The 17,868-nt window shown below is 40.2% G+C and overlaps 1 protein-coding gene across 8 annotated transcripts in view; it reads left to right on the top strand.

The window, feature by feature from the left end:
• The window catches only part of ATE1 (arginyltransferase 1), a 160,701-nt gene that overhangs the window by 132,730 nt on the left and 10,103 nt on the right, over positions 1-17,868 (top strand). Inside the window, exon 13 of one of the 8 annotated variants that reach the window (XR_015241889.1) lies at positions 13,638-13,789. The exons of the other annotated variants lie outside the window; for them this stretch is intronic. The gene's annotated coding sequence lies outside the window, so the exon portion shown is untranslated. The remainder of the gene's footprint in view (positions 1-13,637; positions 13,790-17,868) is intronic. 8 annotated transcript variants of the gene reach the window in all.

Below are 17,868 nucleotides of genomic sequence, written 5' to 3'. Positions count from 1 at the left end.
GGCCATATTTGAATGACCAGTTACTACCCTAGACAGCTTTGGGTGGGGGCTCTAGATCGGATATTTTGAGCCTGTCAGGTGTAGTTTGCGTGTTTGAAACAATGGGCCCACTCGTCAAAAGCCTGAGGAAGTTTTGGGCCATAGGCAAAAACTGGACTACAGGCAAGAAAAAAATGGTGCAAGTTTGAACTGGTTTCTTTCTATTTAAGAGCACTTCTATCTCTCCAGGCTTTCTTGGTCAGTTGCTGACAGGCCTCTCTGTTTCTTAATTCCGGTGATATTAGTAACTAAGATAGCAGTTTTGCTCATGGTTTTCATTTCGTGTTTTATCCTTGTGTATGCACACATACATGGGCTTTGGGTAAGAAAAGTCACTAGTACATTGGCGAGGTGACAGAATGGTTCCCCTCCTCTCCTCTGCTGTGGCAGATTTGGATTCAGGATGGTCGCACAGACCTTTATGTTCTCGTAAGTGGTCTTCTGTCCATCTTGGTCAGGATTTTACTGGGGCCTCAACTTGTAATTTTACTGATCAGGTATTCTAGAGATTATGTCCTAACTAGATAGTTAACTGAAAACTGTATATAAAACTAAACAAAATTGTATTCTGTGGTATCACACAATAATATTGTTTATCATGTATCTTAGCAAACTACACAGTTGTATGCCCAATTTTTAAAATACCTCCTCACTTTTGTTTGTTACATAACTGTCTTTGTCTACCAAGTGTCTGGATTCTCCAGATGTGTCTGCCTTTGAAGAAAGATACGACCTTAGAGGCTTACCTCTTTTGACAAACTCTGGACTGAAATACTATGTCCGTTGATTTTATGATGCAGTCACAGATGCCCTTTAAAACATATTTTACTCTAAGTAAACACGATTTGAGTATGTTAGGGGAAATTTAAATCAATACCACGTGTGTTTTCCTCTTTTAATTTATTTTTTGCTTACTTAATGTTAAGTTGCATAGATCATTTCTTTGAGCAGACAGCAGCAGAGTTTACTGCAGTCGTCTGAACCTTGGCATCAGGAACTCTGAGTTCTAATTTCACGTTCAGATCTAAGTTACATTCCCTTCGTAAAGATGCCTCTCTTCCAAGGAGTCGGTTGTAAGTATGACAGTGGCTATGGAAGCCCGTGATGCAGGTGCCAGGGAGAGCTCGGGAACGCTATGCCCTTTGAACTTTGTCCTCAGCTCTTTCTCCACCTGTCTTCTGCACAGGCCTTCTCAGTCTGAAGCGAGTTATTGTTCATGTGGGAGCTTTGATACACATCTTAAAGTAATGCCAGGTGATTCCTCAAAACTGAATGAAACCAAAAAACAAGGTCTTTCGGGTTAATGCAGTTAGAGGGTGTGTGGAGGGAGGGGTGAGGTGCTGTGATCTACTGACTAAATGTAAAGAAGTGTATCTGAGCTGGTTCACTAAATTTGCATAATCTTTGTTCTATAAAATAATGGTTTTGGAAAAATCAAATGGGATCTAGTGATTATAAATTGAGCTCTATCTTTTAATGTCTCTTTTAAATTTTTTTTTCTTTTCTTTTTTTTTTTTTTTTCAACGTTTTTATTTATTTTTGGGACAGAGAGAGACAGAGCATGAACGGGGGAGGGACAGAGAGAGAGGGAGACACAGAATCGGAAATAGGCTCCAGGCTCCGAGCCATCAGCCCAGAGCCTGACGCGGGGCTCGAACTCACGGACCGTGAGATCGTGACCTGGCTGAAGCCGGACGCTTAACCGACTGCGCCACCCAGGCGCCCCTTAATGTCTCTTTTAAAAAACACCCTGTTGGGGCGCCTGGGTGGCTCAGTCAGTTAAGTGTCCAACTCTTGATTTTGGCTCAGGTCATGATCTTGAGGTTCAGGAGTTCGAGCCCCACATCGGGCTCTGCACTGACAGCATGGAGTCTGCTTGGGATTTTCTCTCTGCCCCTCCCCCACTCATACTCTCACATGTGTACACGCTCTCTGTCTCTCTAAAAAACAAAACAAAAACAAAAATACCCTGTTGTTAAATCCATTATTGCGAATTCTTTGACAAAACAAAGGCTCTCTTGCAGTACAGCTAATCATCTGTGTTATATTTTCATTTTTAAAATGAGGATTTTTGAACATGTTTTCTTAAAGCACTCAAACTGCATTCAAGAAAGCAAGGAAAATCAGAAGGGACTATTTAGTTTATTTGCACTTTCTGAATTTGCCAGTGGTCCAGTGTTTGCTTTGGGACCGTAGACCTGGCTTTAACTACAAACTGTAGCCATTTCTTTCGTAACTGCACACTTCTGAAAATACAGTTGACCTTTCTGAAAATACAGAAGTTGACACTTCTGAAAATAACACAGGAGTTGGGAGTACCCACCTCCGTCCAGCTGAAAATCAGCATGTAAGTGTTGACTCTGCTAAAACTTTACTAAGAGCCTCCTGTTGACCAGAAGCCTTACCAGTGACATAAATGGTCAGTGAATGTGTAATTGGTATGTTATATGTATTATATACTGTATTCTTACAATAAAGTCAGAAAAAAATTTTAAGAAAATCATAAGGAGGAGAAAATACATTTACAGTCCTGTACTGTATTTATCAAAAAAAAAAAAAAAAAAAAAAAAGTCTGCATGTACCTAGATCCACATACCTCAAACTTGTATTGTTCAAGGATCAGCTGTATTTTTGAAAGAAATTGGTTTCCAAAGAGGAGTGTGTACGAACTGTAAGTACAGTGCTTTGTAACACCTGTTTTATTTGTTTTTATTTTTTTTTTTTTATTTTTTTTTCAACGTTTATTTATTTGTGGGACAGAGAGAAACAGAGCATGAACGGGGGAGGGGCAGAGAGAGAGGGAGACACAGAATCGGAAACAGGCTCCAGGCTCCGAGCCATCAGCCCAGAGCCCGACGCGGGGCTCGAACCCACGGACCGCGAGATCGTGACCTGGCTGAAGTCGGACGCTTAACCGACTGCGCCACCCAGGCGCCCCTGTTTTATTCGTTTTTAGTCACAATACTTTATTTTGTTTTTCAAAATACTTTAAAGGAATAGTCGAGATTTTTAAAAAATACGTCACAGAAACATGCTTGGATTCAAAGGACTGAGCAACGCTGTTCTATAAAAGGCCTCAGATTCTGTCCTCTTACGTTGTTGCCCAAAAGTTCTGTAACAGGCTCAAGTCTTAGGAAGAAGTATTTGAGATGTAGGAAGCATTCTTAAAGATTGATTTTAAACTTAAAAAAACTGGAATTTACTTTAGAAAGTCTCAAGTTTTAGGGATTCATGAATAAATCGTGTACCTGAGCAGCATGAAGACAAAAACTCAGTTTCTGTGTCAGACCTGTCAGAGCTGATGAAGGACCCGGAGAGTCCCAGGAGTGGCCTGGTGGAACAAAAGAGAACGCTCCTGTTGTTGTCCAGAGGTTCTATGTATCACTGGTAAGATTTTGCCTGAGTTGGTTACCCGTTAGCTTATTTAATGCCAAGAAAGGAGTTTTAATCTTATTAGAGTTTCCATCACACACCTTCTCATTGTTAAAACATTTTACTTCAGAGTAGATCTTTTCAGTGCACTGTAATAAAAAGGAAAACCAAGAGCATCAAGTCATTTGGGGAGATTGGAGTCAGCAAGTAACAAATGGATTTCATCACACGCAAATGTAGACTAATGAAAGCACAGCAGAAACTCTGGAAGAACATGGAACAATCCACTGGACTGGCAACTCAAGGAAGGCATAGAAGGATCTAATAATTAAAGCTAAAACAGCTGGGGCACCTCGGTGGCTCAGTTGGTTGAGCGTCCGACTTCGGCTCAGGTCACGATCTTGTGGTTCGTGAGTTCAAGCCCTACGTTGGGCTCTGTGCTGACAGCTCAGAGCCTGGAACCTCCTTCGGATTCTGTGTCCCCCTCTCTCTCTGCCCCACTCCTGCTTGTGCTCTGTCTCTCTCTGTCTTTCAAAAATGAATAAACATAAAAAAAATTAAAAAAAAACCCAAAAAACAGCAAAACCTGCATAGCTGTGCAGGGTGAAAAAAACCTTTCTTCCTCCAAGCAGGAGGATAATATACCGGAAGGAAATGTGGCAAAGCTTCTTTGGTTGAGTTTGTTTATCACCTTGGAGAAGGGCGTTTCCCCTGTGGAAGTGGGTTGCAGTCTCCAATCTCGCATCCAAAGATAGAACCCAAACACACTCAGCGATTATCCTCCCTGGATTGGGGACCAGTAACCAACGGGGCCTTTGAACGGCATCTAAGTAATCCCTAGCTCACGGCTGCCTCACAAGTGTCCGTAAATGCTGCTTAAGCAGTTGACTTTGGCTGTGGTTCACTGCTGGGTTTGGGCCCAGATTCCTCTCTTCATATAAATCATCAGTTGAGCCCTGCCAGTTCATAAAAGATCTGGAACATGGGTATTCTCCATGCAGTGTCTCTGTTTCTAAAATTCTTAGTCCCTCTGGAGAAGCAGACATATACTGGTCTAGGACATGAAGCGTGAGACACAGCCTTTTCATTCCAGATGGACTTAGGTTGTGTTTGATGGATTGTTTACAGTTAGCATCATTTCTTTACATTTTATTGTGGCTAATTAACAGGAGTTTTATGTAGATGTCAGATACCATTCTTGTTCTAAAAACAGATTAAACAGCACAATTCAAAGCAATTGTGACCTGATCAATTTCAATATTTATTACATATTCAGAAACAAAATAATCCAAGAATGATTTAATTTGGGAACTCAGACATTGAGTAATAAACATGAGGTACTAATTAACAAGATAGTTGATGAAAGCTGGATAGTTGCTCTGAAGATGTGTTGCTCATCTGGAGTCTGAGATCAGCACCACGAACCACAGGCATTTAGTGGATGCCTCCTCAGCACTTTGTATCTCCAGGATCGAGGGTGCGTGGTGCCTGGGCCTTGAGGCTACAAAGAAGTGCAAGATTTGCTTCCCATCCTCAAGGAGTTTACTGTTAGGATGGGAAGACCATCCACATCGAAGATGACAGCAATCAAAATATTGTTCCTGTAATGGGTTTTTTTCTTCATTAAAAAGCACTATCGAGGGACATCTGGGTGGCTCAGTCGGTTAAGTGTCCGACTTCGGCTCAGGTCATGATGTCATAGTTGGTGGGTTCAAGCCCCACGTCGGGCTCTTTGTGACATCTCAGAGCCGGAGTCTGCTTTGGACTCTGTGTCTTTCTCTCCCTCTCTGCCTGTCTCCTGCTTGCGTGCTCTCTCTGTCTCTCTCTCAAAAATAAACAAACATTAAAACAATTTTTTTGAACATTTTTGATGGATGTGTTAATTAGGTTGATTGTGGTAATCATTTCACAGTGTGTACATATATCAAAATAGCATCCTGTACACCTTAAGTGTATGCAATTCTAATTTTTATTTGTCAGGTTTACCTGAACAAAGCTGGTTGCCAGGGGTAGCACCATTTTTAAATGGTCTTAATAGAAGAAAAAACTAAGTGGACATAAGATGCCTTACAGGGACAAAATTGCTGAGATTTGAAACTGCATTTTTCTAAGCCAAGTAAGAGTTACATTTTCTCTAATTTGCCTAAAAGATCTTGGAAACTTTGATGATAGCCATGATAGCCATTAACTCTGTTCATTGGCCTTTGCATTCCCACCATTGTTTGGGATTAAAAATAAAATCTAAGGTATGTTTTTGAGTATGAAAAAGCCTTAGGATTATAGGATAGCTGGATGGTCCTGGCTGCTGAACCTGGGGCTGGGGGAGGAGCTGCTTCTAAGCTTTCTTCCCAGGGAGCCAGCACCTGTGTTTGCATTAAGCATGGTTCGTAACCTAACCCCCACAGACTGTCTTCATTTTGATATTCAGAAAATCACTATTTACAGCAGAGAGAGATGGCTGTGTCTGACTTTCCATCACTTATCTCACTCAGCTTTTTGTGAAGATTTTTGAGGGACCTGCTTTGATGTTTTCTTTTGGTTGCATTTTTTTTTTCTTCCCCTGATAGCCTTAGTTTCATTTGTGGGTATTAAATGTTTCTTTATTTCAGAATTTTTGCAAGCTTCAACAAGGTGGGTGCCATCCTTTCAGATATCCTAGTTTGCTTTAAGACTGGAGTTTTTTATGTTTAAGATGCTTGAGACGTTTGTTCATTCTATCAAGATACTTTAAAACAGTGAATGTGTAGAGTCTCATTTTGAGATTGATCTTAATTGCAGTGGATAATGAAAGGTCCGATACGATTTTTTTTTCAGTTAAGGAAAAGCTTATAAATCCTCCACTCATCTTGAATAACAAATTATTAAAAATTAAGCACAATGAATTATTGCTTTAAGTCAGATCAGACTTATTGAATTTTGGCTTTATTGATCAGAGTATATATGGTTCATAGCATTGTTTGAACTTTAAGCCACAGAGAAGTAATTGATCTTAAGGTTCAAAAGCAGATTGTTTTAAAGAACACAATATATAATAAATCCTGAAAATATTTCACATTTGCACTTAAGATGCTATAGTTTTGTTTTAGCTTATGAAAATCAATAAAATCCTGAAATACTACCTTTGACTACTAATCTCAGAGGTTATTAAGGATCTTCATGCTAAAGTACAAAGACATGGCCCAGTGGGAATGTCTTAGATATTGTACTATATTTCCTTTGTAATTTCCCTCTCTTCTCCTGTGTATGTGCGGGGGAGAGTGGTGGGTAGAGTATGTGTGTGTGTGTCTTTCTCTCTGTCTTTCTTAATCTATTAATCCATTCCTACTTACTGTTGCGTAGTGGTCCATGGTGTGGATGATCGTTGTGCCCCAGCTTGTTTAATTATTTACCTGTTGAAGGATTTCTGTGCTTTTCCAGTTTATGACTATCACCAGAAAAACCCTGCATAAACATTTGTTATACAGGTTTTTGTGTGAACTTAATTTTCGCTTCTCTGGGATGAATGACCAAGAGTGTAATTGCCAAGTTGTATGGTAAAAGTAGGTTTAGTTTCTTAAGAAGCTGCCAAGTTGGTTTCCAGAGTTGTTGTGCCATTTTATATTACCACCACCATGTATGAAAGACACTGTTCCTTCACGTTCTTGCCAGCACTGGTTTTGTTTCTATGTTTTTGTTTTAGCTGTTCTAACAGGTGGATAGCAGTATCTCACTATGGTCTTAATTTGTGTTTCCCTAATGGCTGATGGACATCTTTTCATGTGCTTATTTGCCATCCATATTTTCCCTTCGGTGAAATGTATCCTCATGTCTTTTGTGCATTTTTCTAAAGGGATTGTTTGTTTTTATATTGTTGGGTTATAAGAGTTCTTTATTTTTTTTAAAGTTTAAGTAATCTCTACACTGAACATGGGGCTCGAACTCAAGACTCTTAAGATTGAGAGTAGCACACTCTTCCAACTGAGCCAGCCAGCCTCTCTTTATATACTTTTTTAAGGTTTATTTATTTATTTTGAGAGAGAGAGTGCGTGCATGAGCAGGGGAGGGGCAGAGAGGGAGAAAGAGAGAGAGAATCCCAAGCAGGTTCTTCGCTGGCAGCAGCCAAGGCCACTGTGTGGGCTTGAACTCACAAACCATGAGATCATGACCTGAGCAGAAACCCAAGAGTCAGTTGCTTAATCCACTGAGCCACCCAGGTGCCCTTCTTTATATACTTTAAATATCAGTCTTTAGTAGCTTTTTATCCTTTTAACAGATTTTCATAGAGCAAAAGTTTTTAATACTGTCCAACTTATCATTTTTCTCCTTTATGAATCATGCTTTTGGTTTCATGTCTAAGAACTCTTCAGTAAGCCCTAGGTGTCAAATATTTTTCTCCTGTTAGTTTTATACTTTTACAGGTAACATTTAAGTCTGTGATTCATTCCGAGTTAATTTTTTTTGAGATGTGCAGTTTAGATCAAGATTTAGTTTTTTGGCTGTGCATATCGAGTTGCTCCAAAACTGTTTGTTGGGAAGGCTCTTCCTCCACTGAATTGCTTTTGCGTCTTTGTCAAAAATCAGTTGGCCATACTTGTGTGGGGCTGTTTCTGGATACTCTGTTGTGTCCCACAGATCCATATGTCTACCTGTGTAATGTGTAAATATTACACAGTCTTTTTTTTTTTTAATGTTTATTTTTGTGAGAGAGCAAGAACGCACATGAGTGGGTTGGGGCGGAGAGCGGGAGACGGAGAATCCGTAGCAGGCTCCATGCTCTCCGTGCAAAGCCCAATATGGAGCTTGAACCCATCAACCATGAGATCATGACCTGAGTCGAAGTCAGACGCTCAGCCAGCTGAGCCACCTAGGTGCGCCTACAGTCTTGATTACTGTAGCTATGTAACAAGTCTTAAAATTCAGTCGAATGATTCTTTTTCAACTTTATTCTTTTTCAGAATTGTTTCAGCTCTCCTAGTATTTCTGCATACATTCGGGAATAATCTTGCCTATATCCATAAAAATACTTGCAAGGATTTTGTTAGGAACTGTGTTACATCTATAGATCAGCTGGGAGAGAATTAATATTTTTATCACAAGTTTTTCAGTCCATAAAATGGAACATCTGTCCGTTCATTTAGATCTTTGATTTCTTCCAGCAGCATTGTGTGGGTTTCAGCATGCAAGTCCCACACATGTTCTTGTAGGTTTACAGGTATTTCTTTTTCCAAGTAATTATAAATGGCATGGTTTTTTATATTTAATAATTTCTACATGTTTATTGTTTATTGAAATACAGTGGGCCTTTTAAAATATTTGTTTCGATCGTGGCAAAATATACACAACATAAGATTCACCATTTTAACTATTTTTAAGTGTGTAGTTCAGTGGCATTAAGTACATTCACATTGTACAATATCACCACCATCCCTCTCCAGAATTCGTTTCATCGTCCCATATTGAAACTCTGTACCCATTAAACACTAACTTCTGTTCCTTTCTCCCCCAGCTCCGGGCAACCATAATTCTAATTGCTGTCTCTATGAACTTGATTATTAAGTTTTTCACAGGAGTGATATTGTACATTATTTGTCCTTCTGTGACTGGCATATTTCACTTAGCACAGTGCCTTCAGGGTTCACTCATGTCATAGCAGATGTTAGCATTTCATTTCTCTTTAAGGTTGACTGATATCCCATTGTATGTATACACCATATTTTATTTATCCATTCATCCATTCATGGACACTTGGGTTGTTTCCACCTTTCGGCTGTTGCAAATAATGCTGCTCTGAACACGGGTCTCCAAATATCTCTTTGAAACCCTGCTTTCTGTTTTTTGGATATATGTCCAGAAATGGAATTGCTGGATTATATGGTAATTCTAATTTTATTTTTTTGAGGAACCACCGTACTGTTTTTCCCCGTGGCCACACCATTTCACATTCCCACAGCCACGTGCAGGTGTTCCAGTTTTTCCACATCCTCTCCAACGCTTGCTGTTTTCTGTTTTTTTGACAATAGCCATCTGGGTGGGCAGCGTTATTTTATTGTGGTTTCTATTTGCATTTCTCTAATGATGACTGATGTTGAACATCTTTCCATGTGCTCTTTGGCCACCTGTATGTCTTCTTTGGAGAAATGTCTGTTCATGTCTTTTGCCTGTTTTTGAATCAAGTTATTTGGGGTTTTTTGTTGTTGATCGTTAGGAGTTCTTTATATCCCAGATATTAATAACCATAGCAGGTATGTGATTTGTAGTTCATTTGATTGGTGTATGTTGATGTTTATCGTGTGACTTTGCTGGGCTCACTTGGATTTCTAGGAGGATTTGTTTTACAGCATCTTTGAGGTTTTGTGCATAGACAGCTATGTTACATGCAAATAGGGACAATTTTATTTCTTCTTTTCCCATCTGGGTGCATGTTTGTTCCTTTTTTTTTTTTTTTTTTTTAATTTTTTTTTTTGAACGTTTATTTATTTTTGGGACAGAGAGAGACAGAGCATGAACGGGGGAGGGGCAGAGAGACAGGGAGACACAGAATCGGAAACAGGCTCCAGGCTCTGAGCCATCAGCCCAGAGCCCGACGCGGGGCTCGAACTCACAGACTGCGAGATCGTGACCTGACTGAAGTCGGACGCTTAACCGACTGCGCCACCCAGGCGCCCCTGTTTGTTCCTTTTTTTACCTTATTGCAGTGGCAACTTCCAGCACTACCTTGAATAAAAATAGAGCAGACATCCTTGCCTTGTTTCTGATCTTAGGGGGAAAGCATTTATTCTTTATCGAGTTGAGGAAATCCCCCTTCAATCCTAGTTTTCTGAGACTTTTTAACGTGCATGGTTGGTTGTTGAATCCGTCAGGTGTATTTTCTGCCTCATTTGATGTGACTGTGATTGTTTTCTCTAAACTGTTAATATGGTAGATTATATTGGTTAGCTTTCAAATACTCCATCAGCCTTGCATACCTGGGATAAATGCAACTGCTGAATTCTTTTTTGCTAACATCTCATAAAGGATTTTTGCATCCATATTCATAAGGAGTACTGGTTTGCGATTTTCTTTACTTGTGCTTTGTCTAATTTAGGTTCCTGCTTTTATTTTCTGAAAGAGATTGTGTAGAATTGGTGTGTTAATTCTTATTTAAATGTTTGGTAGAATTCTCCAGGGAGCCCATTGGGGCCTAGAGATTACTTTTTTGGAAATTAATTACAAATCCAATCTCTTTACTAGTTAGTTATAGGGCCATTTATATTATTTCATATTGGGTGAGTTGGGGCAGTATGTTTTTTGAGATTATTCTCAGAAAGCTTTTTTTCTTGCTACAATTTTTTTGGTCTCTGTGTATTGGCTTTTCAGGGTCACCAGCTTTTCCAGGATCCCCTCTGGAATATATGAGGCAGAAAGAGCCCAGGACGCTCACCGCCTTATCATTCCTCAGGCCTCCGAGTCCCTACCGGGCTGCACCTTCCCTCCTGTTCCAGTGTCTTATGTTTTATATATAATGTCCAGGGTTTTCTGTCATCCTCAGTGGGGCAGTGGAGAAAAGTAGGTGCGCCTCATCTTGCTGGAAGTGAAAGCCCCTGTCTTTTCTTGTCTTACTTAGAAAAAAATAATAATAAAATGCCAGGGTGCCTGGGTGGCTCAGTTGGTTAAGCATCCAACTCTTTAAAAAAAAAATTAATGTTTATTTTTTGAGAGAGACAGAGCATGAGTAGGGGAGGGGCAGAGAGAGAGGGAGTCACAGAATCTGAAGCAGGCTCCAGGCTCCGAGCTGTGAGCACAGAGCCCGACACAGGGCTCAAACTCATGAACCGTGAGATCATGACCTGAGCCAAAGTCAGACACTCAACCGACTGAGCCACCCAGGCGCGCCCCCCCCCCCTTTTTTTTTAATTTTTTTTTTTTAACCTTTAGCATCCGACTCTTGACTTCAACTCAGGTCATGATCTCATGGTAGTGAGATCAAGCCCCACATGGGGCTCTGTGCTGGGGGTGGAGCCTGCTTAAGATTCTCTCTCCCTCTACTCCTCTCCCCTACTCATGCGTGTTCTCTTCCTTCTCTCTCAAAAAAAGTCCTAAGAAGTATTTTTTTTTAACTGGTTAGGAACGTGTAAACTATTATTCCTGTTTCAGCTGTGCATTTACAGCTATACTATGAAGACCATTAAACGCATGCTACTGGTAGTTAATATGCAGCAAATGAGTAATTGAGAAAATTTAGCAAAAATCAAACATGATAAAATCTGATCCAAGTTTTGTAAAAAGGCTTATTTGTATCGCTAATACTACTTACTTGATTAACTTCCAGAGAGATTACAACACCTAGTTTCAGGTTTAAAAATCCAAAAGAAAACCAGATTTCAAAATCATAAAGCTGTGACAATAAAAAGGCACTTACAATAGATGACACCACTGTGACCCTTACTCCTAATGTTGTGATGGTCTTAAATTGACTTTTAAGGAACTATCAATAATCATCTCTGTCTCCTCTTCTCTCATCTATGTTAATATATTGGGTTTTTTTTTTTTTTCAGTCTCCACAGAGTCACTTTATCAAATTACGAATAAAATTAAATGGAAATCTCCTGACTTCTAACACAAAAACAGTGGATCACAGCATTATTATAGAAGATGTGAAAGGACAACTGAGGTTATTTTGTACGTTCTTATTTGCACTGTAGCTAAGGCACACCTGAGGGTCACTCTCTCCATTCTGAAGCTTTAATAGGAGCAGAAATGAAAAATGGCCACATGAATGTGGCAGTGGAGAAATTCCCTGCTGTAGCCTTGGTTTTTGGTTTTTGTCATGGGTTTGCTTTTTGTTTGTTTTGGTAATTTCCCTGTCTTAGAGCACTGTTTTTAAAGGCAATTGCAAGAAATTGTTAACGCACCCTTAGATTCATGCGCCGTTTTGGTTTTAAGATCTCCTACATGTCTGACTACATGATGGGGTGTTTCTGTGCCGTTGCCTGTAGGCCCCACTCCCAGGGACTCCGATGGTCCATAGAGATCCTGAGCGTCAGAATTTCCTAAAACGTCCCCCATGATTTAGTATGCAGCCAAAGTTGAGAACCAGCGTGCTAGAATTTAGCTTACTATTTGTAATATGTGTTTTATTTGGGCGACTGGCAGAGCTTTTTTCTGCCTGCTGGACGATTCATTTCTCCCGAAGTTTAGATGAGCCTTCAGGGGTGACTTTGCATTGAGGCAGGTCCGTGTGCTGTGTGCAGGCCCAGTCAGCTGACTCAGAAGCTCCCCCCCCCCCCCCCGTACCCGAGAACACGGCAGGCAGGTGTTCTCCTTACCCAGCTCTGACTCACAGCTTCACCTGCTAAAAGCCGCACAGATGTGAGCACTCTCTTTAAATAAGGGCGAAGTGACCGAAGTGGGAATTCTATCAACAGTAATTGTAGCTCTGTTGCTGCTTTTAGCATCGATCTTGTGCTGGACGCTTATATTTATTTATTCACCAGCACTTTAGCCCTAGGTGGCTTCTTTGTGTTGAAAATTTTCTTTACTAGAAACATGATTGATTATATGATTGTTATTATTAAAAATATGGTGTGGAAAGTTAAAATCCCACAACATATCCCAGTGCACGTGAATATAAGCATATGTATCCACACCCCAGGCTCTGCAGAGGTAAGCACTATTGAGGTTTGGTAGGAAGTTTGGGTTTTTTTCCTGTGCGTATATTTTCTCATTTTAATTTTTAATCACATCATTTATTTAAACCTAGAATTTATATGTGTAAATTAAATCCTTCTAAAATATCCTGTGGCTTGGTTTTTTACATTAAAATTAGGTTATCGTGAAAATGTTGTATCACGAACTTCCTCATTCCTTTTAAAAGTAAACTTTTTTAGAAGAGTTTAAACTTTACAGAAAAAGGGCAAAGATAGTATAGAGCATTCTCCTGTACCCCCGCACCCACTTTCCCCTGTTGTCAATATCTTACATTTTTCTCATTTGTAGTTGTTTTTTTTACTAGACTTTTTTTTGATCAGTTTTAAGTCTACAGAAAAACCGAGCAGAAAGTACAGAGAGTTTCCATCTGTCCTCCAATGCCCACCTCCCATTTCCCCTGTTGTTAACATCTTGCATTAGTGAGATATATTCGATACAGTTGATAAGCCAATACCGATCCATTATTATTGACTGAAGTCCATGGTTGACAATGGGATCCGCTCTTCGTGGTGTACATTGTATGATGTACGATGTGTAATGATATGTATCCCCCATCACAGGAGCCTGCAGAATAGTTTCGTTGCCCTAAATACCCTCTGTGTTCCACCTGTTCATCCCCGCTTCAAAGCCACCAACCCTTGGCCACCACTGATTTTTTTACTGTCTCTATGGCTTTGCCTTTTCCACAGTGTCACATAGTTGGAATCATATGGTACGTAGCCTCGTCAGATCGGCTTCTTTCACTTAGTAATATGCATTTGAAGTTCCTCCGTGTTTTTTCATGGCTTGAAAATTGCTGTCTTTTCATCACTGAATGATAGTCCATTGTATGAATGTATCACACAGGGTTTTCGTTCATTCACTCACCGCAGCACATTTTGGTTGCTTCTGTATCTTGGCACTTATGAATAAAACTGCTCTAAACATTTGTTTGTAGGTTCTTGTGTGGACATAGTTTTCCGTTCCTTGGGGCACCTGACTGGCTCAGTCAGTAGAACATGTGACTCTTGATCTGGGGTCACAAGTTTGAGCTCCACAGTGGGTGTAGAGCTTATTTAAAAAATATATCTTAAAAAAAAAAAAAAAACCTTAGGGGCCCCTAGGTGTCTCAGTCTGTTGAGCATCTGACTTCGGCTTAGGTCATGATCTCACAGTTTCTGGGTTTGAGCCCCACATCAGGCTATGTGCTGACAGCTCGGAGCTCGGAGCCCAGAGCCTGCTTCAGATTCTGTCTCTTCTCTCTCTCTGCCCCTCCCCTGCTTGTGTGCACTCGCTCTCTCTCTTTCTCTCAAAAATAAATAAGCATTAAAAGAAAAACTTAAAAATTTTTCAGCTCATTTGGGGAAATACCGAGAAGCATAATTATGGGGCCATATGGTATACATGTGTTTACTTGTTCTTTTTTAATGGCTGCAGACAATGATACACGTTATTGATAATAATTACCTCATTGACGGATATTTAAGTTGTAAATTTTTTGCTATTACACATAACGCTACGACATACTTTTAAATATACATCTTTTTTTTTTTTAATTTTTTTTTTCCAACGTTTTTATTTATTTTTTTGGGGGCAGAGAGAGACAGAGCATGAACGGGGGAGGGGCAGAGAGAGAGGGAGACACAGAATCGGAAACAGGCTCCAGGCTCTGAGCCATCAGCCCAGAGCCCGACGCGGGGCTCGAACTCACGGACCGCGAGATCGTGACCTGGCTGAAGTCGGACGCTTAACTGACTGCGCCACCCAGGCGCCCCTAAATATACATCTTTTTGCACACATACTAATATTTCTGCAGGACACATCCTTAAAATAAGAATTGCTCTGACCAAGAGCATGTGAATTTGCCCAGCAGAAGACAAGTTGTAGACTATAGCTTCCCAGCTCTGCTCCACTTAGTATTATCGAGTCTCCTAGGGCTCAAAAGGAAGATTTAGGCTGGAACCTGAGGATTGGGAGGTCAGACTTAAGTGATGGAAATTGAATCCATGAACATGGTTAAGGTTTCCTAGGGAGAAAGTGTAGAGCAAAAAGAGAGGATGACCTAGAACGGAATACTGTGTAACTCCTAACATGGAACGATCAGGCAAAGGATTGCCCTGGTGGAAAGAGAAGAAGCAGGGTGCGTGGCATCAGAAAGGCTGGAGTGGATTTCAGGGAGGAGGGAGGTGGTCTTCTGAGTTTACGCTTTGCTGAGGGAGACGAGGACGGAACTGTGTTCGCCGTATTCACGAACAGTGAGACCTTTGCCCTTAGTGAATAGAGTAGACTGGACAGGGCTGAGACACACAGCGAGACAGATTGTGCAGTGGGTGGGACACGAGGAAATGGACATTAAATACCCTTTAACGAAGGAGAGAAAAGTAGAATAAGATTAACTGGAGGGTGAGCAGGGGTCAGAGAGTTTTGTTTGTTTCTGCCAGGTGGCAGTCTTAAGCTTTTATGAAAGTTAGTAAAAAGGAACTAGTAGAAGGAGGTACTATAACTTACAGAGATTGTTTGCAGATTGGGTTGAGGCCAAGAATGGGGAAGAGGACAGATTCCTGGAATGAGGCCTTTGGCAAAGAAAAATGAATTTGTATTTGCCCGTAGGTAAAAATTTTGTAATTTTGTAATTTTGAATTTAATTTTATGCCCCTGGAAATTCTTTTTTTCAACGTTTTTTTTTTTTTTATTTTTTTATTTTTTTATTTTTTTTTGGGACAGAGAGAGACAGAGCATGAACGGGGGAAGGGCAGAGAGAGAGGGAGACACAGAATCGGAAACAGGCTCCAGGCTCTGAGCCATCAGCCCAGAGCCCGGCGCGGGGCTCGAACTCACAGACCGCGAGATCGTGACCTGGCTGAAGTCGGACGCTTAACTGACTGCGCCACCCAGGCGCCCCTGCCCCTGGAAATTCTTAAAGGTTTTTGCTCTTTGAAGGTACTTTTGGACGTGTCTAGCTCGGTTCCCTTGGAAAGAAGCAAAGTTAACTCAATGTCAAGTTCAGTCACTGGAAGTTATTTTATGACTAACTTTCATTTTTAATGGCTTTGTTTGTGACCCAATGGGGTTACCTATCAGTGAGGTTACCGATGAGATTACCTATTATTGTATTAACTTTAACAAACTGTCACATGTGGAATTTAAAGCTGTTGATTAAAAAAAAAAAAACTAGGGGTGCCTGGGTGGCTCAGTCTGTAAGCAGCTAGCTCTTGATTTTGGCTCAAGTCATGATCTTATAGTTGGTGATTTGGAGCCACGCGTCAGCATGGAACCTGCTTGGGATTCTCTTTCTCCCTCTCTCTCTGCCTCTCCCCTATTTGTGCACTTGTGCGCTCTCTCTCTCTCTCTCTCTCAAAATAAATAAACTTTAAAAAATAAAATGAAAACTAATTTGTTAAATCAACTGAACATCATAGATCATAAAAGGAACTAATTCAGTATATTTGATAATAAAAAAATTGTCAGATATCCATGTATTGACTTATATTAAATACAGTATTACCTTTTACAATTCCTTTTTCTCAGGACTCTACTTAAGATTTTTATTCTTCATCTTGATAACTCTGCTGTCTGACAGAAGAAACAGAATCTGAAAATACCTCCGTAGGTTGTAGTGATGAGAGTATGTCAGAACAAAATTTAACAATTAAAAAGTGTAAATGTAATGCTTGGGTTTAAAAATATACACATAGAATATGATGAGAGGCTGAAGAACATAGTTTAGCATGTTAATTTTTTTTTCTGAAATAATTTCAGATGTACAGAAAAACTTTAAGACTAATACGAGGAACTGCACACCCTTCACTCAGATTCCCCAGTTGTGAACGTGTTACCACATTTGCCTTCTCATTTTCCCCTACTCTGTATTTTTTTTCTGAACCATTTGGGAATAAGTTGAAGATCTCTTGCACTGTCATCCTTAAATATTTCAATGTATATATTGCCTGAGAGCAAGGATACTTTTCCACGCAGGCAGCCATCCAGACGAGCACGGTAGCAATGTTCTGTTAGCACCATGTATTACACAGAAATCCATGTACACACAGGCAGACCAAACCAGAGTAAAAGTCAGTGTTGTGGGCTACATTTATTGTCGTGTCCCTTTAGTCTCCTTTGATCTAGAACAGTTCCTTAGTACACCCTGGCTTTCATTACCTTGACATTTTTGAAGACACAGTCCAGTTGCTTTCTAGAATGTTCCTTAATTTCTGTTCATCACTTTCTGTTACGTTTCTTCATAATTGGACACAGGTTACTTAGTTTTGGCAAGAACGCCCTAGAACTGATGCTGCGTTCTCACTGCATCATCCGAGGAGTCAATCGCACTGTCAATCCATCTCACTGCTGGGGACTTGAATTTATATCACTTGGTAAAATAATGTCAAGTGTCTCCACTGTAAAATTAGCATTTTGTATATGTTAATAAAAAATTAATATTTTATAGGGAGATACTTTGAGACATTGTAAATATCCTATTTTATCAGACTTCTACCAGTTTTTATATCCATTAATGATGATTCTTGCTTGAATCATTTATTACTGAGATGGTTGCCAAATGATGACTTCCTGGGGCACCTGGGTGGCTCAGTTGGTTAAGTGTCTGACTTCGGCTCAGGCCATGATCTCGTGGTCTGTGAGTTCAAGCCCCACGTCAGGCTCTGTGCTGACAGCCCAGAACTTGGATCCTGCTTCAGATTCTGTGTCTCCTTCTCTCTCTGCCCCTCCCCCACCCCCGCCTCAAAAGGGGTAAAAAGATAGAATTACTATTAGGAATAAATTTAACAGAGAAGTATAAAACTTATAATCTGA

The sequence above is a fragment of the Puma concolor genome, chromosome D2 (assembly GCF_028749965.1).
Source record: "Puma concolor isolate L17-30 chromosome D2, mPumCon1.1.hap2, whole genome shotgun sequence".
NCBI classification, from domain to species: Eukaryota; Metazoa; Chordata; class Mammalia; order Carnivora; family Felidae; genus Puma; species Puma concolor.
The sequence above is the reverse complement of the archived record's forward strand: the minus strand, read 5'-3'. Positions and strand labels throughout refer to the sequence as shown.